The 23950-nt window shown below is 38.9% G+C and overlaps 1 pseudogene; it reads left to right on the forward strand.

The window, feature by feature from the left end:
* Positions 1-23950, forward strand: part of LOC138153137 (non-homologous end-joining factor 1-like) — a 194676-nt pseudogene that overhangs the window by 14198 nt on the left and 156528 nt on the right.

Here is a 23950-nt window from a genome sequence, read left to right on the forward strand (position 1 = left end):
GAGGCAGAAAATGGCATGAGCAGAACTTAGAGGCTGGAATTCTGTGCCTCTTACACTTGGGTGTGACCATGGGCCAGTCACTAAAGTTCAATTCAATAAGCATTTATTAAACACCTATTATGTTCCAGGCACTGTGGGAGGTACTTGAGAGATGAAGATACAATATTCCATCACGCAAAAGGAAGGAAAAAAGCATGTTTTAAAGTGGCTGATATGTGCCATGTACTTTACTAATTAAGTAGATTTCATTTGATTTTTGCAACTACCCTGCTAGGTAGGTGCTATTATTATCTCCATCTTATAGTTGAGGATACTGAGGCAAACAGAGAGGGTAAGTGACTTGTCCAGGGTCACAGAATTATTAAGTATCTGAGGCAGGGTTTCAACTCAGTTGTTCTAAACTTCCCAGCCAGGGGTCTATCCTTCACATCAATCTGACTGCCTCTAAAGGAGCTTCTGTTCTACTAAGAAAAACAACCCACAGATAAATAAAGAAGCACGAAATACATATGAGGTAAATCCAGAGTGATTACTGGGCTACGAGGAGGAATGGTTAACTCTTGGCAGATCAGGATTGTCCCACTTGAAGGAGTTGTCTGGTGAGCTGAGATTCCTGAGGTAGAGATTCCAAGGGGGGGTGAGGGTGGAGAGCATTCCAGGTATGGGAGGCAGAAAGCCTGTAGGATGCACACATGGAGAAAAGAGATGCAATGTCATGTATGAAGAACAGCAATTAGGCTAGAGGGGCTGCAATGGAGAGTGTTTGAGAGCAATGAAATGTGAAATCAATTCAGTACATTAGATGGGTCTCAGATTATAAAGGAATTTTAATCCTAAACAGAAAAAATTATATTTATCCTGGTGGAGTCAGAGGGAACAATCAAAGCTTCTTGGTTCCGGGAGTGGCCCCTGTTTTTAGGAATACCTATTTGGCAGCTTTTTGTAGGATGGATTGGAGAAAGGACCCTATTTGCCTCAGTTCTTCATCTTTCAAATTAGCTGGAGAAGGAAATGGCAAATCATTCCAGTAGCTTTGTCAAGAAAACTCCAAATAGAGTCACAGAGTCAGACACAATTGAACAACAGGGCTTACAATGCTGAGATCTAGAGATTCTATTAAAAAAAAAAAGTTAATCAGGCAGGAAAGACATGAGCACTGGACCAAATGTACAACTGCAGGGGAAGCTAAAGAATGCCCTTGTCATCTCTCAAGAAACTATGCTGAAATATTTAGTGTTGCTTTCATAAATGTACATTTGACTTTCCTAAATATAAGGAATTTGCTGCTGTGGGAACTTGAATCCTGGATTTCCTGGATCTTTCCTGTTTGTTTTTTCCCCCCTTAAAATCAGAGCTGAAGTATATATAGTCATGGCTCTTCTTTTGTATGTTTTGATTCAATATATGTATTTTTTTGTAAAAACTATTTTTGACAGGGTCTCCAACATGACCTTCTGAAATATTTGACTTAGAAACGTTCCTACATACAGGATACCCACTGACTTTCATGTTCTCTCACTTATTATGATTATTGAAATCAAAACAGTGTTTTTGCTTCTGGAGATTTCCTCTATACATCCTGCGTATTCCCCCACTGGAGCCATCCTGTTTGGGACGATATATCACAAGTTGCTACCAGGGTCAAGGGTCAGTGTACCAGGCAGACACTTAATTTGTCTTGATGGTGGAGATACTGGAGAGGGGCAGAGAGCACTGGGACAAAATTAACCTTGAGAGATGTTTGGAGGAATGGATCCTGTGGCCCCTTGGAAAATGACATGCACCATGTATGTGCTAATCTTGTACAGTAAATGAGAAACAGTGTAAAAGAGAAGAAAGTATTTTGAGATTGGAGTCTAAGGACCTGGTTTTGAATCCTGGCTCTGCATGAATGAACAGTCTCTATTACCTTGTATAAATCACTATGTCTCAGAAACTCAGTTTCTTTCTCATATGAAAGAGTTAGATTAGGTGATCTCTACTCTTCAGTTCTGTGCTCTACAATGCTATGTTTCTTGTGATATTCTTGAAAACTGTTTGCCCTCAAGATCTAGCCCATCTTTCCAGGTCCCACTCAATAGACCTCTTTGCTGTTTCATATATACATGTGGCTTCTCCAGCCTCTGTCTTTGCTCAGCTCAGGGGTGGGGAATCTGGAACCTTCAGCCTTAAGGCCACAGGTGACCTTCTAGGTCCTTAAGTACAGTCTTACAGAACAAATCTTGGTAGAATATAAGCTCTTATGGGTAGGGAAAATCTCGCTTTGGTAGTTTTATCTCCAGTGCCTATACCTAGCACATAGTAGACAGTTAAGAAACACTGACCGGCTTCCCTTCACTCCATATTACTCTGGGGGACAACATAAAACTTAGATTTCCTAAGCATACAGAAGTATTTTCTTTGTTTTTATTTCAAGTACAATGACCAACTGGCCTATTGCTGTTGTTCAGTCATTTCAGTCAAGTCTGACTCTTTGTGACCCCATTTGGGGTTTTCTTGGCAGACATACCAGAATGGTTCACCATTTCCTTCTCTAGCTCATTTTGCAGATGTGGAAACGGCAAACAAGGTTAAGTGACTTGACCAGCATCATGAAGCTAGTATGAATCTAAGGCCAGACTTGTATTTAGGTCCTCCTGACTCCAGACCTGGTGCTCTATCTGTCTACTGTGTCACCTAACTGGCCTATCACTTGATTTTAAATGTGACTGGAAATATGCAAAATATTGATAAGAGAGGAAGTTCCTCTAGTTTATGAAGGAGGTAATTTCCACTCAAGCATCTCAGAAAAGGTAAAATTATTAGAAGCCTAACTAAGAAATAAATCCATTAATCAACAGGTATTTATTAAACAGCTCCTGTGTGTCAAGAATTGGGCTTGACCATGTGGATACAAAGACAAAAATTAACTTGTCCCTGCCCTCCAAGAGCTACCATTCTCCCAGGTGGGTGAGGGGGTTAGGGGGAGGGTAGAAGTTATAGCATGTTCACAGAAAATAAATGTAAGATATATACAAAAGCAACACAAAATGTTTGGGGAGGGGCACTAATGACCTGGGGGAAGGAGGTATGGACCTAGTAAAAGTGTAGTGACCTTTGAACTGTTTTCTTTTCTCCATTCTACCTAAAATAAGAGCTCCTCTTCATCACTTCTTTGGAACCCCCACCCCCTTTTTCCTTTTCTAAATAAATACCGGCCTTTTGGAGTCACTCTTCATCCTGAAGCCTGTCTGAGGCCTTTCACACACTCTGCAGAAAGCTCCTTTTCCTGATATGGAAATTCTATCCCCAAATACTATATCATAGCATGATAGAACTGAAAAGGACCTTGAGGACTGTTTATTTTCACACCCTCCAATTTTGTGGATGGTATATATGGCAGGAGAGTTTAATAACATGGGAAGAATGTTGTCTTTGAATTTACAAAATCTTGGTTCAAATTCTAGTTCTCCCACTTTTTTTTTTTTACAATGTACTTATTTATTTTTAGTTTTCAACATTCACTTTTATAAGATTTTGAGTTCTAAATTTTCCCTCCTCCCTACATTCCCCCTTCCCTAAGACAGCATGCAGTCTGATATAAACTATCCATATATCATCATATTAAATTTATTTCTGCTTTGTCATGTTGTGAAAGAAGAATCAGGACAAAAGGCAAAAGCCATGAGAAAGAAAAAAAAACAAAAGCAAAAAAGAGAAAATAGTTTGCTTCGATTTGCATTCAGACTCCATAGTTCTTTCTCTGGGTGTGGATAGCATTTTCCATCCTGAGTCTTTTATAATTATCTTAGATGCTTGCCTTGCTCATAAGGGCCAAGTCTAACAAAGCTTGTGGTTGCACAATGTGGCTGTTACCATGTACAATGTTCTGGTTCTGCTCACTTCACTCAGCATCAATTTATGCCAGTCTTTCCACATTTTTCTATTTACCATTTCTTATAGAACAATAGTATTACATTATATTCATATACCATATTACATTCCATTGCATTCATATACCACAACTTGTTCAGCCATTCCCCAAGCTCTCCTACTTTACTACTCAAGAGACCTTGGGCAGATCACTGAACTTCCATAGTCTTATCTTCAGTAACTTGGTTTATCTTGTATCTCTAGCATTGTATAGGCATTCTCCCCATTCCTAAATGCACTCACTCCTCCATTCTGTCTCTTAGAATTCTGGGTTTTCTTCAAAGCTCAACTGAGTGTCATATCTCTCCATCTACTAATGCCTAATTATCTTGTATCCACTTATTTATTTTGTACATAATGATGTCTATAGTGCTTTAAATCTTATAAAGAGCTTTATAGATACCTCATTTCATCCTCATTATTTTCCCTCCACTTTACAGTTGAGGAACTAGAGGCAGACAGAGGTTACCTAGCTTACTCAGGGTCACACAACTAGTTAATATCTGAGGCTGGATTTGAACTCAGGTCTTCCTGACTCTAGGTCCAGTGCTCTATTCAATGCACTTATATCCTCCTGTGATAGAATATAAGCTCTTTGAGGGACAACACTCCATTTTGTTTTTTGTATTACCGATGGCTAGAATAGTACCTGGTATATACGAGATACGTAATTCATGCTGATTGATTATCTCTCAGATCCTGTCTAGTTTAAAATCCTATAATTCCAAGTAACTTGGAACCATAGAGATCAAGTACCTAGCATACTCTCTTCTGTATGATTTTGCTGTTGTTCAATCATTCAGTCATGTCAGACTTTTCATGACCCCATGGACCATAGAACGCCAGGCCCTTCTATCCTCCTCTATCTCCTGGAATCTGTCCAACTTCATGCTCATTGCTTCCGTGATGCTATCTAGCCTTCTCTTCCTCTACCCTCCTCCTTTTCTTTTGCCTTTAATCTTTCTGAACATCAGGGTCTGTAATGTTGTATATAATAGATATTTGATAAATGTTTGTTAGATGAAATTGAAGTTTTAATGGACATTAGAGTTACTTGGCCAGGATCATCCCACACTAGCTCTTCTTTATGATGTCACAAATGTATGTACTTTCCCTATCACTCTTCAGAATACCGTCTATCTAAACTTGTTCACACACTTTTGACTATTTTCTTTTAACTCTTAATTCTTGCTTCCCCTGCCCCCAGTGCTATAGCTCCTAATATTGGTAAGACTAATAAATATATAGATATGTGTAGCAGCAAGCACCCCAAGCGTCCTCAGGGTTTGCTGCCAACACAGGTTCTTGGATCTGCTTTGATAAAGGAAAGCAACTCAAAATGGGTTAACAAGCTTACTTTAATCAGTCAAACATGTATCATTTACCTAGTTCAGGGGAAAGAGGTCAGCACCCCGAACTTCAGAATATACAGACAGAATTATCAAGACAAAAACAGATCAAGTAGACAGATTTCCAAACTGTCCAACCATTACATCCATACCAAACAACATCTGGGTTTCAAAGCTGGGGGGCTCTGGACAACGGCTAGCCCAGAGTTTCATCTGATCCCCAAAACAAAGCTACACATCAGGGCTTATATAGCCTCCTTCTGGCTCAGAGAATATAACAACTTTATTGACTCACTGGCCAATCAAGAAGTATCTACTGAAAAACAAGCCTCCCACCCTGGGCTCCAGGTGCACTTTAGCCTAGGGGCAGGGAAGATCTTAAAAATTTACATTCCCATTACAATATGCATGTTTTGTTCTAGGACAGGTTAACTGAAGATACAGTACAAATTGGCACATTCTCAATCTGTAGATCTTGGCAGAAAGCTTTTGAAATATTATTCTATTATGTTTCTGTTCTCGCTTTTCCATCACCAGTTCAAAAATAATATTTATGGGGGCAGCTAGGTAGTGCAGTGAATAGAGCACCGGCCCTGGAGTCAGGAAAACCTGAATTCCAATCTGACTCAGATACTTAACACTTACTAGCTGTGTGATCTTGGGCAAGTCACTTAACCCCAATTGCCCTGCCTTCCCCCCTCCAAAAAGACAAAAAAAAGAAAATAAATAGTATTTACTTCCCATTTGAGGTTTTATACATTACATTAAAGTTATCACTCCAAACATGATAAGTGCTAAATATTATGCCATGGAAAAGTTTTACTTTGTGTTTGAAGCATTTCAAATCCCTTTGTTTTCACTTGAGGTAGAATTTGGGGTCAGACATATTGAAAACATTTTTAAAGGGAAAATAATTTACATGAAACATTTATGGAAAAAGGAATGTATTCATAATATTTCCATTATTGTTTCAGTGAATGTTAAAAACCATTGTATTTCAACTGTTCCTCCATTCTTCATAGCATAATATATAATACATAGCATTTGGTAATGTAGCAAAGTCATAGACTTCTTGGTTTATTATGTCCTTGGATCTGGTATAACAAGATAAGATGTTTACTAGCTGTGCTTAGGATGTTTAAATTTTCTTTCAACTTTCCAGGGTCTGGGATTACTGTGGGATCATAGATTTGGAGGTAGAAGGGAAATTACCTGTTATGTATTCTAATCCTTTCATTTTATAGATGGTGAAACCAAAGAGAAGAGTGACTAGCTCATGGTCACACAGAAGTAGTATATTTAAGAGACCTGATTTACATTCAGGTCCTTTGACTACAAATCCAAAATAATTGGGGACAGGGAAGAGGAATGGATAACATTAGAGAGATCTAGAAGCCCCAAACTGTTGAGATGAGCCCCCAGGGGAGTTAAGGATTCCAAGAGGGAGGGATGTAGGAGGAATGATAGACAGACTGTGGGTGCAATGTACTCAGGAGTTTGCAGGAGCCAATTGATTGTTAAAATTTCAACCTGAGAATTTACACCTTGGAAATTGGCAAACTGCAGGTCAGGGCTTGAATAATTATTTTGCTGGTTATCTAGATTTAAGAAAATGAGAGAGACAGATTCAACTTAAAAGTGTGTGTGTGTATATGTGTGTATACCCCCCCACCCCCAAAAAAGCTGGTTGTTAAATATTTACCAGCATACCCTTTACTATTTGTTGTTGTTGAGTCATTTCAGTCATGTCAGACTCTGTAACCCAGTTTGGGGTTTTCTTGGCAAAGATACTTCTCTAGCTCATTTTACAGATAAGGAACTGAAGCAAACAAGGTTAAGTGACTTTCCCAGGATCATAAGGCTAGTAAGTGTCTGAGGTGGGATTTGAGTTTAGGTCCCCCTGACTCCAGTGCTGGCTCTATCCACTGAGCCACCTAGCTGCCCCACCCTTTACTATACCACACTTATAAAAGCTAATAACAAAGGATCTTGTGTACATTTTCCTATCACTTTTTCAAATCACGTGAATGTGATTTATATCTTTAGATAAATATGCATTTTAGCTTTCTAAGCTGTTTGATGAAGCTACAATTCTTTTCACAGAATTGAAGTTTCAGAAGGAACCTTAAGTAGCCATCCAGTCCAACCTCAATGTCAAAGGAATCCCCACCATAACATACCTGAGAAGTCATCCAGCCTAACCTTGAAAGTTTCCAAGGAAGGGAAAATCACCATGTCTTGAGGCTGCCCAAGTTAAGTGACTTGCCCTGGACTTCCAGTTAGTACATATCTGAGGCTGGATTCTACTTTCAGACACTGCTAATTGTTCATAATCCTTTCCAGATATCAAGCTTAAAGTTGCTGCTTTGTAGCTTTCCCCATGTTTTGCTCTTTCGGATCAAATGGAAAAAAATTTAATCCTTAAAATGCAGCATTTTTTTTCAAATACTTGAAGACAACCATCTTGTCCTCTGACTTCTCTCTTATGCAGGTTAAGAGTGACCTTTTCCTTCATTTGACCCTCATGTGGCAGGCATTCAAGGCCCTTTATCATCCTGACTGCTCTTCTCTAGACGCTTTTTCCAGTCTTTTCAGACTATGGCATCCAGAACTGAACACAAAACTCAAGATAGAGTCTGATGAGGGCAGAGGATGATGGGCCTATAAACTCTCCGTGCCTAGAATATAAGCCCCTTTTAATGTGACTCAAAATTGCCTTTATTTTTCTGGCTGCCAAATCACATAGCTGACTCATATTGAGTTTACAATCTCCAAAAACTCCTATCTTTTTCTAAATGATTGTTGTCTTATCATGCTTCACCTTAAAATAATAGCTAATGTTTATATAGAACTTTGAGATTTGCAAAACTCTTTACAAATACTTACTTATTTTATACTCACAATAGCCCTAGCAAGTAAATAATATTATTGTCTTCATTGTACTGTTGAGGAAACTAAGGCAGAAAGAAAATGACTTGCCCATGTCACACAGCTAGTAAATGTCTGAGATTGGATTTGAACTTAAAACTTCCTTACTTCAAGTCCAATATTGTATCCACTAGGCTACCTCACTGCCTCTGTCCTTACACCTTCTCAATTCAGAACAAAAAAAATCTAGGCTTCTGAAGAGTCACTTAATTGGTTCATATTAATTCATATCCAGTGATTAGCACTGTGATTTGCTCTGGACGAATTCCTTGTTCCTTAAGGTTATGTAGAGATTGAGATTCAGAGATGCTTGCTTATCTACTCTAGCCTTCTATGTTGGCCACCCAGTGAAAATTTGTTGATCTTATATCCATCCATTTAGAAGGGGAGGAAAAAAGGTCAAATACATACTTCATATGGCCACAGCATTATAGTTTGATGGCTGGCATGTACCTTATATATGAAAAAACTAAGGCCCAGCTAGAAGTTTAAAAACTCGCCCAGGGTCAAACAGTGACCAAGGTAGCACTTCAACCTGCGTCTTCCTCATTTATTCTTTCATCTAATAAGTATTAAGTGTGTATTTGTAATGAGAATGTAAATTTTTAAGATCTTCCCTGCCCCTAGGCTAAAGTGCACCTGGAGTCTGGGGTGGGAGGCTTGTTTATCAGTAGATACTTCTTGATTGGCCAGTGAGTCAATAAGGTTGTTACATTCTCTGAGCCTGGAGAAGGCTATATAAGCCCTGATGTGTAGCTTTGTTTTGGGGCTCACTTTGAGAAGTGTTCTGTGATTTGATCAGATGAGACTCTGGGAAGCCATTGTTGAGAGTCCCCCGCTTTGAAAAACCCATATGTTGAAACCCAGATGTTGATTTGCATATCTAAGAACCTGTGTGGGCAGACACCCTGGGGTGCTTGCTGCTACAAAATGGTGTCACGAACAGGATCTGCAGAGTAAAAGGAAAGTATGGGGACTGGGATAATTGTTTGTTTCCCAGTTGTGGTAGCTGTGATTTTGTGGAACCGTGGACCAGGAGAGAAGAATGGCCTGCATGTGGACTTTGCTGAGCTGAGAGCAGGAATGGTGAGCTGCCTGCATTGGGACCTGGGAAGAAGCCAGGAGCGGCTGCCTCCTGTGGGAGGAGAAGGAACCCAGGGGTTTAGGAAAAGATAAGAACCGAGCAGCAAAGCAGGGGAATTGAATGTGTTTCCTTGCTGCATCCCACAGTTTGGGACCCAGGGGGAGGATGGACTTGTGACTATGGTGGGTGGGATGAAGTGCCTTGGACCCCCAAGGACCCCACCTTGTTGGTTTTGTTGCCCAACCCCCTCTCTGTACTTGGAAGCAGGGGCTGGAGCTGTGTGAGGGGAAGGACAATCCCCTGTGCCCATGAGAACTTTATCTGGACTCTTGTTTTGAATTGAGGTGATAATGCAATGTACTTTGTGTTTGTTTAAGGCCAAGTGGCCACTTTGGTAACTTTAGTTCTGTATCTTGAAAATGTGACCTAAGAGATGTTTAGTGCTAATTCAAAAAGTAAATTGACTATGCTATGGGCATGAAAGATCTTGGGGGCTGAATGTAATGGGAATGTAAATTTTTAAGATCTTCCCTGCCCCTAGGCTAAAGTGCACCTGGAGCCTGGGGTGGGAGGCTTGTTTTTCAGTAGATACTTTTTGATTGGCCAGTGGGTCTAGAAGGTTGTTACATTCTCTGAGCCAGGAGAAGGCTATATAAGCCCTGATGTGTAGCTTTGTTTTGGGGCTCACTTTGAGAAGTGTTCTGTGATTTGATCATATGAGACTCTGGGAAGCTGGTTGTTGAGAGTCCCCCCCCCAGCTTTGAAAAACCCAGATGTTGATTTGGTATGGATGTAATTGTTGGACAGTTTGGAAAGCTGTCTACTTGATCTGTTTCTCTGTCTTGATAATTCTGTCTGTATATTCTGAAGTTCGGGGTGCTGACCTTTTTCCCCTGAACTAGGTAAACAATACATATTTGACTGATTAAAGTAAGCTTGTTAACCCATTTTGAGTTGCTTTCCTTTATCAAAGCAGATCCAAGAAACTGTGTGAGCAGCCACCCTGGGGACGCTGGGGTGCTTGCTGCTACAGTATTGTGTGCAGAACACTGGACTAAGTCTTGAGAGAGGGGCAAAGTTTGGAAACGAAAGGGTCCTTCTACTGTGGGAGTTTGTAGACATGTTGAGGGATATGATCTAGGAACAATATTACATGATCATTGAATTGGGAAGGTGCAGAATGTCAGGATCCCCATGCCAAGACCATTCTTCTCTTTTTACTAATAGAAGACACCTTTTTTCCCCAGAGCTAAGGCCCAGCAAGCAAACTTTGCCCTGAGCTTGGTATAATAATAATCTTTTGCACTCACCCTCTGAATGAACTCTGCCACAACAAAATCCCAGAATTATTTCACACCAGCATGAGTACACCATTCCACATCCACATTGGACAAGTACCAGCAGAAACCATGTTCTGTTCATGAAGCCCTGCCATAAATCAAACATCTCAATTTTGCTGTTACCCCTCATTGTCAGGTCTACAGGTCATTGCATGATCACTAGTATATGTATTGAGATTTGCCCACAATAAAGCAGGTCTCTTGGTATCAGAGGAGGCCCTGGCACATGAGTCTAGTTGCCCTCCTCCAAGGCAATAAAGAAAACTCTTTTTGCATATAACAACTGTTAGCTCTTTATTTTTTTAAATTTTATTTTATATTTTATTTTATTTTTCAGAGTTGACTGTGTTGTGATAACCCATGTGAGCTTTTTGGTATTTTCAGAGTTAACCGCAGTTCCATAACTTTTATGACTCTTGGGTCATTTGTTTTCAGGGTCGACAAGAACAAAGTCTTAGGTTCACAATAAAAAAGGAACTCTGATGAGAAAAATATCTAATTTCTTTTTTGTTTGTTTTTATTTTTGATCTCTTTTACATCATCTTCATTTTAATAAAAATAGGCCCCCTTTCCCCATACTTTACCCAGCAGGTCATCACTTGTAACAAAAGATTAAAAGAAAGAAAAGAAAGTTCAGTAAAACTAGCCAACACAACTGTGTCTGAACAGTATAAATAATATTCTCTAGCCATAGGTATAGAATATAGAACCTGTGTAAAGAATCAAAGAATGTATATATTCTCAACAGTACTCTGGGGCTAAGTTTGATCATTCTAGTTATGAAGCATTCATTTTCATTGTTTTGTTGGTATTTCTTCTTTCCTTTTACATTGTTGGAATCATTATGTATGTTGTTTTTCTGGTTTTATTTACTCCACTCTGCAGCTCTTCATAAAAATCTTCCCATGCTTTTATGATTTAAAAAAGTTATTTTGTTTTTTAATTTATAGAATAAACAAGCATTTCCATAGCATAGTATAATAAAAATATGATTTCACATGAAACTGCAAATCTATCATGTGCAACTTGCTATTCTTTTCAATATAAAATAAAGCTGTAATATAAATTTCTTTTTTCCTTTTTCTCATCCTTTCTCCCCACCTCACCCTAGAGATGGTTACCATTAAACACTAATTTTAGATTTCAATTATCAAAATCACTTCAGATCAGAGGAGTAAAGGATTTGTGCAAAGAGTCCATTGGGGATAGCCAGAATGAACAGCATGCAAAGAGCAAGGAATTTGGAAGTCACAAGACCTGGGTTCTAATCCCAGTTCTGTAATTTACTATCTCTGTGTCCTTGGGCAGGACACTTCAGCTCTCTGGGCCTCGGTTTCTTTATTTGTAAAATGAAGGGACTGAAGAAGACAACCTCTACAATTCCCTCCAGCTGTAAATTTATGATCCTACAAATAATTCATCTTTGAGTAGGGCTTTAAAGATTACAAGGTGATTTTCCTCACAAAGTTCCATAAACACAAGGATATGTGATGTGAGGCAAAAACCATAAGAGTATGGACAATATCTAAATACTGTGTACAGTGAGGATACAGATTGAGGAAATTCAGTCACAGAAGATAATCTGATTATCTGTTTATAAAGATTTTTTTTTTAATTTTAGAACATTATTGTGCTTAAAAAAAAAAGAATAAACTTAGTTTTCTTTTTCCATTAGGCAGGTTGAGTGTACCAATCTCACAAGATTGGGCTAAGATGGTAAAGGAATGTGCTACAGGTCAGTTTATATCAGAGTCTGCACTTGAACTCAGGCTTTCTGCCTCTGAGAATAGTGAACTTTCCATTACTTCATGCTACTGTTTCTCTACAAATGGCACACAATCATAGTGAGGTAAATGAAGTAATCCCTTTTCCATCCTTATATAAAGCAAAAGGGAAATACTTTCTCTCTGGTTTTCCTGAAAGGTCATTAGATCTTTTCTAGCTGGCTTCCTTTTCTAGGCTAAAAAGATGGACCTTTCTATAGCAATCATATTATGCCCAGAAAGCACATTTCTAAAATAAAATGCCTCTCGCTGCCTTATCTCACAGGAAGGTTGTGAGGGCTAAAAATAATTGTAAGTAATTATGCAAATGGGAGTTGCTATAGACATTTCTAAATATTAATGGCCACCATTACATGCTTTGATTCATTTTCCAGCTCCATGTCATTAGTATGTATGGGACTGTTCCTTCTAGACACGAGTGGGAGAGAATGACAAGACCTCACCTTCAGAAATAAATCCAATAATGATGAATTTCTGCAATTAAGTTCATAATATGACATGAGGCACATGGTTGATAAAGGATGGGGCTAAGAGAGAGGGAGGAGAGGGGCAATCTAGGGAGACTCTTCTAGTTCAGCTATTGAATGTCAGAGATTTATCTGAAGCAATTAGAGAAACGTTTAACTTGATCAAATTTGGAAAATGTGTTTCTGAGCCTGGTGGTAGTCATACTTTGAATACTATGGATGATGGATTTATTAATTAGTTCTGTACATGAAAAACCTTGCGTTTAAAGCAAATTCTACTTAAAAAAAATTAAATTCTTTGCACAGCAGAGGCAAGAAGAAAAAGCTCAGTAAACTGAACTCTTCATATCACTGGGTGGAAACTAGATAGGTCTATTTGCTTGCCAAGTGTATGGCAGGTAGAAATAACTTTCTAAGTCTAACATTAACTTTTTATTTCAGATAGCCTTTGACTATTACTGGTAAACTGAAATTTGTAGAAATATATATTTTTATATAAATCTGGGTGAATAAGTGAACAAATAAAAACATTTATTAAGCTCTTACTATGTGCCAGGTACCATGCAAAGTTCAGGGAATACAAATACAAAAAAGCAAGGTAGTCCCTGCCCTCACGGAGTTTTTATTCTATTGGAGAAAATAATATAAATAGTGGAATGTTAGCTAAGGAGGGGTTACGGATGTCACAGGAATAGTGAATGGAGTCACAGGACAATTTCCAGGAATGGTAGTGTGGGTTTATTTACTGTTCATATAATTAGTGGAATGTAGTGAGGGTTAGAAGACCAGGAGACATATATGTCTTTGGGTTCTGCCTAAGCAGTCGTGCCCCTCTTACCCTCAAATGAAAGTGAAAAGGGGTGTTGGAGGGAAAAGAAACACGCTGTATCTTTTTTATATCCTTTATCTTATTATCTCATTTCTGATCTTAGTTTTATATCACTAATTATTAATTTCTTATTGTTGGGAGGAGAGTAAACACTTGGAAGAAATTAAAATGACTAACATCAACCAATTATTCAATTATATTTGTTAAATGCCTACCATATGGCAAGCAACGTGCTAAATTCTGGGCATATAGAGACAAAAAGAATCTCTGTCCTCTATAAGCTTATATTCTATTGAGGGAAGCAACATAACACATATAAGTATATGTAGAATATATGCAAAATAAATATATGATAATTTTGGAAGGGAGGGCACTAGGATTTGAGGAGATCAGATGGCCCTGATGTAGAAAGTGATGCTTGAACTGAATCTTGAAGAAAACAGGATTTAAAGAGGTGGTGGTGAGGGGGAGGAAGTGCATTCCAGGCATAGTAGACAATCAGTACAAAATGATGTAGCTCAGGGTTCCCTCACATTCTGGGTCTGGGTATGATTTGAAGGACTGATTCCAAGAGGCAACTTTCTACTTGACTTGTAATGCCCTCACCCACAGTTTACTCTAGGAAATCTCTGACTCTGTCTAGGTCTCCAGATATGCATAAAAAGGATCACCAGCTCCCACATAAGCACATCAGGTAACAAATGTAAAAAGCACAGGTTTTATTTTCACCCCACAGAAAATGTGAAAGGCACAAAGGACACTCAGGTACCCATAAACAAATAGAGAAAACATTTAAGTTACTCAGAGCACTCATAGGAGCACACACTCAGATATAGAAAACACACAAAGCACACAGTAGTTCCTTTTAGAAGAAACTGAAGCTAGTATTACTTTTGGGGCAATACTCGTAACATTCTGGCGAAACCTTAGTTTTAACAAAAGATTCTTCAGAGTTCCTCCCGCATTTATAATGCATCCTGTATTTTGTACTCTTGTCATAAAGAGTTAAAAAATGTTTTAGTAGGTCCATTTATAAGCACTGGTAAAGGGATAGCTACTCTAAGAAAAGTCCCTTCTTTCCAAGCATTTATCTTGGGAGTTGGCCCAGTTAATGAAATTTCAACTTTGTCCCAAGCAGTGGCTTCAAACCAGTCAATCCATCCTGGTATAGCTTCAGTCTCTGAGGCTTAATTAGGAGCTCTTGTTATCATCTCAGTAAGATGTCAGTGGGTATCTCTATGAGACTCTACAGGGAGAGAGCTAACATCAATAAGTTGATCTGGGGAAACTTCCCTGATCTACTCACCTTACAGAGGAAACACAGTATCCTTGTTCTTCCTACATTATTTAAGTTTTTTGTTTCTTTGTTTCATTATAGTACTAGGGACACCAAACTGGGTACATTTACTCCAATGGTCACAAGCAATTGATGCATAGAAGAGAAGAGAGGATTTTGGAATTCCCATGGAAAAGTCATGAAAAGTTCTAAGTATCTTCTAGTTTACTCAGACCATAAATTTTGTGGATTCTCCAGGGAAACTGCTAGTCTATACATTATAATGTTGTATAATGATTCTACATGATGGAATAGAAGAAACATTGGACTTCAGGAAATCTATGTTTTATTCTCACTTTTGAGAACTCCTGTTGTGTGACCACAGACAATTCATTTTATCTTTCTCTACCTTAGTTTCCTCATTTGTGAAATCACAGGATTGGATTAGATCATACTCAACATCCTTTCTAGGCTTAATATTCTATGGGTCTCTCTCGACTTCAGGTTTCTCTTCTGGAAAAAGAAGGGAAGGGGGCCCAACTATTTGATCTTTAAGTAGAAGTGTGCTGGAATCAGCTTGAACTGTATATTGTAGGGCCTTAAAAGCCAGTGAATAGAGTCTATATTTATTTGGTAGGCAATAAGAAATCCCTCAAGGGAGCTTGTGTCTGAGCAGGAGAGTGTTATAATTAGAGTAGAATTCTAGAACCATAGGGTGTTAAATCAGGAAGGAACCTCAGAGATCATCTGAAAAATCCCCCTAAATTTATTGATGTCAGGAAACCAAGACCCATAAAAGTTAATTGATTTTTCCCAGATCAAAACACCATTTTACAGAAGAGCCAGATCTCAAATTTTGATCCTGTACATTAGGAAAATTATTTTGGCAGCCGTAGTAAGTGAAAGATGGATTACAGGCAGCAGTGACAAGGAGACTGTTTGCAAAGCTAGTTATAGTCACACTTGTGAGAGGTATTGAGGACCTGAACAAAGTAGTAGCAGAGAAAGTGGAAAAGAAGGGGGTGGTTGGGAGAGATATTTCAGAGACAGAATTGTTGGGACTTGGCAAATCATCGGGTGGGGTATCCTCAAGGGAAAATATTAGAGAACTAAGAGTTTTGGGCCAAGGAGAGAGTTTTGAGGGATATCCACAATTAAGAGATGGAAGGAGGAAAGATAATTAGTGGCAAAGAACTATGGTGACTGAAGCCAAGGAAGAATGTCTGGGGCATCACTTCAGCTGGCCATTTGTTATACCTCACTCTCACTATAGGACCAGCCCACCTCTGTTTCCAATCATACATTTACCATATGACACCTTTCATGATGCAGTTTTTATGTGTCCATCGTGAATCTCTCATTGACGTTTAGTTCACCTGAAATTTTGATTTGCTTTTATTATGATTGAGAATATCAGAACATATTCTTAGAAGGGCAGGAAAAAGTAGGAAAGAGATGGAAGGTCAGGGAGGATACAGCTTGCGTGACACATTGTTTTTGTTGTATTGTTCCTGACTTCTAACTTTATCAGTTTAGGGCAGTGGCGTCAGACTCAGATAGAAACATGGGCTACTATACCATGTATAAGGATTCCTGTGGGTTACATATTGACTTAGAAAACCATATATTAACATTATCTATGTTCTATTGTATTTTAATTTGTTTTGTTAAAATATTTCCCAGTTACATTTTAATCTGGTTCAGGGAGCATTCAGAATGGTTGTGTGAGGCACCTCTGGTGGAGGGAACTCCCTCAAGAAGAAATTCCTTCCACTGATGCAGATTGGTAACACATACAGTTCTCCCTTCCACATCAAAACTTTCCCCATGGTGGTTTTGAAATTTTGTGGGTTGGCAAAATAAACAGGAATTTTTTGAGAGTCTTGCTGAAATTGCAGTTGACACTGAAGGCCAGAAGATGACACAGAACCTATGACCAAATACTTTACCCAAGTTTTATAATAAGGTATTGTAAAAAACACATAAAAGGAAAAGAAAAATTCAAACTTATTTTCTGGTATGAAGGGAGGGTCAAAAAATTTCACATGGATTTTCTAGATTTTGGAGGTGTCATACCCCTAACTCCTGCAATATAGAAGGGATAACTGTATATACAGCGTAGTCTTAGAAAGTTGCCTGGGGTGTTTAGAATTTAAGTAATTGGCTAGTGATCAAATAGTCATTATACATTAGACACAGGACTTCAGTATGTGTCTCCTGAAACAAAGTCTGAGCTTCTATACACACCCTACACAACTTCTCTTGTACATTGGTAGCCCTGAAAAAGTAAAAGAACTCAAGGATCTTTTCAAGTCATGCTGAGTGGATCTTCCATGGACAAGTGATAGAGAGGTACAGATATGAAACAGAAAAGATTACAAGGTCTAGAAGGACTATAATCCGCATCAAAGGATGGAATGTTAATAAAACACTGATGGACCAACAGATTCATCAAAGTATCAAAACATATGAACTGTTTAATCTGACTAATAGGAGTACTTACTTTACAAAGCATAAAAAGTTCACTAAAACCATAATTAAAACCACCTACCCCATCAGTAGAACGGGGTAGATGTGAGTATGGGTATTTAATGGTAGAATAACATTTAAAAATTTCAGTACATGAATTCTCCTTGCCAACTGTATGGCATTGCATAATCCTGGATGGCTGGGCAACTTGGTGGCATAGTAGATAGAGTGCTGGGTCAGGAGTCAGGAAGACTCATCTTTCTGAGTTCAAATCCAAGCTCAGACACTTACTAGCTGTGTGGCTCTGGGCCAGTCACATAACCTTCTTGCTTCATTTTCCTCATCTGTCAAATGAGCTGGAGAAAGAAATGCAAACCTCTCTAGTATCTTTGCCAAGAAAAACACAAATGGAGTCACAGAGTCAAACAACTGAACAACAAACAACAATCCTGGACAACAGTGTTGTAAGTAAAATTTTGAAGTGTTATTAACATCATAAATATGCAGCCTACACCTCTCCACTACTCCCCCACTCCAGCCCAACTTGCACTTATAATCTTAGTTTGGGGTCTCAGAGAACAGCTGCTATTCCCAAGTTCTAGAACACAGGAAGCCCATGACTGAAAATGACTAAATAGCAAGTCCCTCTGTACTCTGTCCAGTTCAGATCACACCTAGAATATTGTGTGGGGGTCTCATTTCATGGTACCTTGACTATGCTTTATTACTGGTAAGAGGAACTAGGAAGTTTAGCACAGAGAAGAGAGGACCCAGAGTAGAGGGGGAGAGGATGATACTTGCTGTATCTTCAAATACTGAAGGACTGCCAGATGGAAGATACCTTAAATTTGTCTTGGTTGAAAAATGGGCAGGACCCACTGTGTTATGTATCCCCAGTACCTCGTTGTGTCTCACAAAGTAGGTGTTTATTGAATTAAATTAAAACAAGAGCAAGGGGTAGAGAGTTACAGAGGAAATTTAGGGTTGATGTAAGGGAAAAAATTCCTAACAATCACAACTGTCCAAAAGGGGAATGAGTTGCCTTGGGAAGTAAATGTTTTCCCCTTACTGTGGGGCTTCATCAAAGGCCAGATGACCCATTATCAGGCATGTTGTAGTAGAGATTTTTTTTTGGCCATGTAGGTTCAACTAGATGTCCACTGAGATCCTTTCTGTCTCTGAAATTCTGTGATTCAGTGATATTTGTAGCCATACAACTGAGCTGCATAGTGAGTATAATATAATGAGCACAAAATATCAGGAACCTGTATTTTTTAAAGCGTTGGATTCATTAGAACGAAACAAAGTTTTAAAGGTTTTATTGTGTGCTGTTGTTCATCTTCCATTCTCAAAGAAGACCAATGACATCATGAGATGGTGTCTTGACTTGTGGGTGAATTGGATTTAAAGGTTCTACACATGCATTAAGATAATAGATTCAATTAGAAGTAGCTGTCTTCAATAATCTGCTGAACATCAAGAGCAAACAAGGCACAAGACACAGAGACACCATCACCTAAGATCTCTTCGAGAATGTCCTGTACAGAGAACAAACAGAAGAAGGATTTTCTGTGGAAAATGACGGTCTCCACTTCCTACAAGCTCCTATTCACAGAAGGCATCACATTAACTGCTTGGAGCCCCCTGAATACTATAAAAACTTCTCAGTTGTACCCACAATTATTTGAAAGAGATAAATTTAACAAAAGAAAGTAATTGGAAACTGTTTAATGTTCTGATTATAATATGCAGCCAGATGGGCAGAGCATTAAATGAGTTCACCAGCGAAGATAACTTTGATGCTGAAGATAGGTAATGATCTGGACCCAGAAATGAGCAGGGGGAACAGATCAGTCTGGATCACATTTGTGAAATTACATAATGTTTTCAGTGATCCTAAACTTTTTTCTCTGCTTTTAGACAGCAATATTCTTCATGTGATGCTCTATGACTGCACATCGTGGAAAATCACAGTCTAGAGTAAGAATTGCAACTAGGAGCAAAGGCACATAGGAAGGTTATGTGGTAGATGGAGTGTATGTTGGACTTGGAAACACAGCTATGACACCATGTGATGTTGGACAAATCACAATATCTCTCTGAGTTTTATTTCCTCATCTCTAAAAAGAGATAAGGATGATAGAAGCTACGATTTTAGCATAAAGCATGCATTACAAACATTATCTTATTTTATCCTCACTACAACTACATGAGATATGTTTTTATTATCCCCATTTTTCAGATGCAAAAACTGAGGCAGACATAGAATAAGTGACTTGTCCAGTATCATGAAAGTGATAAGTACCTGAGGCTGGTTTTGAACTCAGATCTTCCTGACTACAGGTCCAGCACTGTATCCTCTGCCCCACCTACCTACCTATACTTGCACTACTTGCAACACCAAGTTAGAGCAATGAAAGCACTTTGTAACTTTAAAACTATAAAAATATGAGTTTATATAATTAAAGGAGAGGTAAGCAGGCTGTAATATGTTACTAGTTATGATGTATTCAAGAAGTAAAGGTTATTGTCTAGAACAAAAACAAAAGTTTCTCATTAGTTAAGTAAGGTTAGTGTAAGTGTTGTCTAAACTGAAACTCTCAAGATGTTAAAAGAACCAAAAACAATCCAGAATGTTGGATCCTCTTTCTATAAGGGAGTTATAGAAGACTGTGGATGAGAATTGCTCTAGAGGAGTCATAGCATCAGGATGTTAGAAATAGAATGAACCTCAGGGATCATCTCATCTAGTTCAACCCCTCACTTTACATGTGAGGAAACCAATGTTCAGAGAGTAACTTGGTGAGTTTGGGAGATGTCTACCTCCATCAAGCGAAGACTTCATCTGGCAGAATGGGTGAATAAGAACAATTTCTTCTAATGTACATGAAGGTGCTAAAACAGGTGCTGTGTACTGCTTAGAGCTTGGTCACACCTCAAAGACCCCAAGGTCATCTACTGCATCCCAGGTCATCGCCAGTTTTCCTGACTTTTGTCTTGCCACTGGACTTGGATGGCTTTGGAAGATAGTGAGGCTAATGACTGTGCAATTCTGCCACACTTAAATCCAATTCACACACAAGTCAAGACATCACCCATGATGTCATTGGTCCTTTTTGAAATGAAAGATGAACAACAAGAAGTCACATTGCTAGTGTAGGATGAACCAGAAGTTCAAACCCTGGACTTCTGATTCTTTTAACTACACATGGAAGTATGGAGGTTTGTATTCTGAACCTATGACATCTAAGATCACAAAGTGATCACTAAGTAAGCAATATTCTAAGCTGGCACCTTGTTCTAGTTTCTCCCTAGAAAAATCTCACCTTGGTGGCAGACTCCAATCTCCCCTGGACTCTTGTCTTTCTTATGCCTGCTTCCTCCCAAAGCCACAAGCATAGATGCATTTTCTTGCTATTTGAAAGGGCCACATCACTGATGGACTATCTACTAAGTTTCTTCTGCCTCTGTGAAAATGAATGTGGGTCTCTTTCTTTACATGCCTCTCCACTAGCCCCGACTCTGCAACACACTGGTCTTTCCTAGAGTCTTACCACTTTAGGTTCATTTTTGGAAAATGCCTTTACTAGAGAGAGCAACAGTCACCAATAGTAAGAGAAGGGCTATTTTATGAGGATATTTGCCTAGGTAGGTAGGTAGATGATAGACAGATAGCCAGCCAGATGGATGGGTGAATGGATAGATTCCCAGTGCTTAGCATTAGAAATAAAAATGTAATTAAAAAAAAGTCCCTACCCTCAAGGAGTTTACATTCCTGTGGAGGGGAAGGCAACATATAAAAGGGAGTTGGGAAGCAGTTGGAGGGGATGGGTAGCCATGTCAGGGCCATGATAGAAATTTCTGGAGGGTCAGAAGTGGATCTGGAGGAGAAGTGAACCTAGATCATCTTGGAACTTCTTTAAATGGTTGCTAAGGAAGGAACTCACTAACTGGAGGAGGGGGCTGCAGAGCAAAAGTCACCATCAGGGTGAGAAGGCTGCTGGGATGGAGGTGGAAAAGTTCATAGAGTTAGATGCTCTGACTGCAGTTTAGTCACTTGTTCTAAAATGGACAAACCTTATCTGGTGGAATGAGTTATCATTACCCTCTTCCTGTTTGATGCCCTGGCCTGGCCTTGGAAAAAATGCTTGTCCTACTTAAAGGAAGTAATCTAATCCTGGAGCCCAAGGACATGACTGAACCAAACAATCCTAAAGATTTGCTTATGATGACACTAGCAAAGATTTTGAAATTCAGCTGAAACCTCCAGGTCACAGATGGCCCAGATGCTTGTCCACCCTCTGCCACATGCCCCTCTTCCAGCCCTTGAAAATGTATTAGTAACCCAGTTGTAGACTTATTTTTAATCTTTAAAAATTGAAGCAATTAAAATTGAAGCAATTAAAATTTTGGAGATGATATAAATATTTCATATAATAATACTTACCTCAAGGGCTTATCTATGCCAGTTTGGCATATACTATGCACAGAAATAAAAGGACTAAAACTATTCTGGAAATCTTTCTTTGCAAAAAGGATAAAATGGAAATTTTCGATTCCTGTCCAAGAAACAGCACGAGGCCACCAGCAGGGCCTTTTGACTTGTCCATTTTTCATTTATGTTTTGTAGACTTAGATTTGCAAATTATATTGCTCAGTTAAGTCAACTGGGGCCTCTTACTTATTTTCCTTTTGGGGGTTTGTCTATTAAAAGAAAATGAACAAATTATTCTCAGTGTAACTGCCTCTCAAATATACCATTTTCCTGAATGCCGAATATCAAGAGATTGAATAAGGCGAAATATCATTAGCATTTCCTCCAAGATGCATTTATATCCACAATCTCTCCCCCAGTCAGAACCCAGTGCTTTTCCAGGATGAGTGACCTATACCTTTAGAAGTTTTGTCCTCATTAGATTATAGTTTAGAAGGTCAGGTTTCAGAAAATACCCTGTTGCTTCCTACCATCACTTTGATCACTCAATAGCATTTTTTTTTTCAACTCAACTGTGGTCTTTAATAAATAGCAAGAGAGCAGGGTCACCGATATCTCACTTTTCCTTTCTGAACCTCAGTATTTTTCATTTCCCAATTAAGAGAGAAATAACTATACTCTTACTTACTTTCTTACTTACATACTAACTATGCTTTCGTAAATCTTAAAGTATTATATAAGTATGATTTCATAGGAGCATGGATTTAAACTTGGAAGGAACATTAGGCCTCATTTAGTTCATTCAACCCTTTCCAAATTTTACTTAGAAGGTAAGTGATTTGCCCATGGTTCCAACAGGAAGTAAGTAAGGGACAGTGTGGTATAGGAGATAGAGGGCCAGGTTTGTAGCCAGGAACACCCCAAGTCAAATCTCTAACATATACTGGTTATGTGACCTTGGGCCAATCATTTACCATCTCAGTGCTTTAATCAACTTTAAGATTGTAAATGGGAAAGGAGGTACTAGCTCTCATTACTAGAAGGAACTAATTACTCAACTTAAAGTTTCCTAAGCCAATGAAATTGTAGCTTCATATCCTATGCCAGTTTTATACAGGTAGCAGTGACAGAGCTAGGATTTGAGCCCAGCTCTTCTGACTTTTAATCCAGTGTCTTTCCCTCATCCCTGAACTTTACTAATAAGAATGATAAGAAAATATCTCACTTTGGTGAAAGTCTAAGCTTACTAGGATAGGTATTAGCAGTTATCTTTTTTTGTTTTGTTTTTTGAGAGGCAACTGGGGCTAAGTGACTTGCCCAGGGTCACGTAGTCTAAGGCCGGTTTTGAACTCTGGTCCTCCTGACTTCAGGGCTGGTGATCTATCCACTGTACCATCTGTCTGTTCCCCATAAGTTATCTTATCCTCACCAAATTCAAATTTCAGGAGTCGAAATTTACACTGGGTAGCCAAGTGTAATCAGTGTATAGAGGGTACTGGGCCTGGATCTAGGAAGACTTGTCCTCCTGAGTTGAAATCTGGCTTCAGACACTAGCTCTGTGACCCTGGACAAGTCACTTAACCCTATTTGCCTCAGTTTCCTCATCTGTCAAATGAGCTAGAGAAGGAAATGGAAAACCGTGCCAGTATCTTTGCAAGGAAAACCCCAATTGGGGTCATGAAGAGTAGACAAGACTGAAATGAGTGAACAACAAATTTATGCTGCCACTTTCTTTGCCAGCTCTGTGATTTGAAAGCTAAGCTGCTCTCTGATCTACTGCAATCTAACTCATGTGCTCACCCCATCTCTACTCAGGTATGGTCATGCCCACTGAGCAAACACTGAGACACTCATGTCTTTTAAATATTATTATTCCTGATCACTGACACCTTCTCCCCAAATATCAGTGGATGCATCCTTCTCAGCTAGGAAAAGAAAAGAAAATGAAAAGCGAGTCAAGAATATGAAACCCATCTGCCTTTGACAGTGCCTGCATAACACTCCGACTGTTTGTCCTTGGGAGTATGATTAACATCTTCAAACTGTTGATGGAAAGCAGCCCCTTCCTGGCTCTTTC

Source organism: Petaurus breviceps, unplaced genomic scaffold (assembly GCF_028583685.1).
Source record: "Petaurus breviceps papuanus isolate PSGF00001 unplaced genomic scaffold, PetGlider_PUasm1.0 90977, whole genome shotgun sequence".
NCBI classification, from domain to species: domain Eukaryota; kingdom Metazoa; phylum Chordata; class Mammalia; order Diprotodontia; family Petauridae; genus Petaurus; species Petaurus breviceps.